The following is a 1220-nucleotide window of genomic DNA, read 5'->3' on the forward strand; positions in this document are numbered from 1 at the left end:
GGGGTCGGCAAGTCCCGCAGGAGCCGGACCACCCCCAGCACCCGCCTTACCGGCATCTCCGCCGCCCGGACGTGACGAGCCCCGGCCGGAAACACCGCGCGGGCTCGGGGCGAGCGCGGGGCGGGGCGACGCTGCCGCCGGCTGCTCCCATCGCCCCGAAAAGAGACGGGAACAGCTCGGTGCCTGGGCTTTCCCCGGGTACCTCGGGATCGTTACCAGGACCGCAGTCTGTAGCTGCAGCCTGGTTCCTCTTCGAGTAAAACTTTTCTATATGGATTGCTACTGTACAGGTAAACATCATGCCGGCACCGTATGGAAACCTTCAATCTGCTGAGCTCCTTTTTTCCACATAAATCAATACGGAAGACGCATTATCCCAAGTTGTTACAGCACACGTGGAAACACCGGTTTCCTACTAATACTTTGTTTCTGTTTAGGCTTTGCTCTGACTTGCTGCTCTGTCTCTTCTTGCTAGTGATGAAAAACCCCAGGAGTTCACTGTAGCTCACAAAAATATATACCAAGTTAGTAATTCCAGAGATGTACATGTCTTTGCAATGTACCTAAAAAAACAATAAAAGACTGAGTAATTTAAGAAACTTGCACTTTGGTTTTAGCTCATTATCTGTATGTGACCAGAACAGAGAATCTGAAGAAGTTGGCAGCCTCTGGTCCTGACATTAGCAGCTGAATCAGAGACCTTCAGGCCCTGTAAACTTTAACTCAGTTATGGCTAACCCGTAGCTTTGGAGCCATGTGTGACTCCTGACTCCTGTGCCAGCACAGCTGCTCGTGGCACACTCCTGGTGCTGGTGCTGATAGGCAGTGAAAACCCTCCGCTATGGAAGTAACCCAACAGCAGCTGTCAAGGCTGGCAAAATCAGGTTTCCTGAGGCTCCCTCAGAGCACTGCCTCTTCTGATCCACGGTGGACTGTGAAAAAAAAACCTGTGGTCACTTCTTGGTAAATGGCTGTCATCTCTTGCCTTGAACTACTTTGGAATGGCTTCTTTTTTCCAGTCCCTCCAAGATGTGCAATATGGCTTCACTGCATTTCAGAACATTTGAAAATTTGATTTGCAGCATAAAGATTCACAGTCATCTCCCTCAGTTTTAAATGTGCAGTGAGTGGCTTAATGGAGAGTCATACTGACAGCCTAGTGCTTCAGCAAAAAGACTATTGACATCAGCTACCTGCTGGAGACACCTGGTAACTCCATA

General features: G+C 49.7%; 1 protein-coding gene across 1 annotated transcript in view; it reads right to left on the minus strand.

Moving 5' to 3' along the window:
* ZNF410 (zinc finger protein 410) overlaps positions 1–73 on the minus strand; it is a 17796-nt gene extending 17723 nt beyond the window's left edge. The window contains exon 1 of the mRNA XM_005417478.3: positions 51–73. The gene's annotated coding sequence lies outside the window, so the exon portion shown is untranslated. The remainder of the gene's footprint in view (positions 1–50) is intronic.
* Positions 74–1220: the final 1147 nt, after the last annotated feature.

Source organism: Geospiza fortis, unplaced genomic scaffold (assembly GCF_000277835.1).
Source record: "Geospiza fortis unplaced genomic scaffold, GeoFor_1.0 scaffold54, whole genome shotgun sequence".
NCBI classification, from domain to species: Eukaryota; Metazoa; Chordata; class Aves; order Passeriformes; family Thraupidae; genus Geospiza; species Geospiza fortis.